The following is a 499-nucleotide window of genomic DNA, read 5'->3' as shown; positions in this document are numbered from 1 at the left end:
CCAAGCTCAGTGCCAATGAACTGCAACGAGTTTTGCTTCTCCAGACAAAAGTCAGGACCATGAGCTTGGACTTTTAAGCTGCTCAGAGCTAATCCTGCTGACTTCTCCTTCCTTTAATTAGTCCTGAGCATGGAGACATCGCCACGCTCCCCACGAGTAACCACTAATCAGGCGGGGTATCAGCCTCAGTAATTACCCGGATTTGCTCTCCATCCTCCCTGCAGTAATTGCAGCCCTCGGTGACTCCCAGCAGGGCACGTGGAGCACGAGCCTGGCCCAGCACYGCGATCCCGAGGCTCAGCAGAACCCAAATCCCTTTAGCCTCCAAACCTGTTTTATGGGACTGACTCCGCTGATGGAGAAGCTGCGGCTGGGACTCAGTCCAAGGGGAGGAATTTCTGAGGAAAARGTTTTATGGGACCACAATCCCACCTCGTTCAGGCTCAGCCATGGGCTGGACTTGTTCTTCCCACAGTCCCTCATTTGTTAAGAGAGAAAT

Source organism: Malurus melanocephalus, unplaced genomic scaffold (assembly GCF_030028575.1).
Source record: "Malurus melanocephalus ecotype Western Australia unplaced genomic scaffold, MMel_1.1 scaffold_1622, whole genome shotgun sequence".
Classification (NCBI taxonomy): Eukaryota; Metazoa; Chordata; class Aves; order Passeriformes; family Maluridae; genus Malurus; species Malurus melanocephalus.
This window is presented reverse-complemented; position numbering follows the sequence as displayed.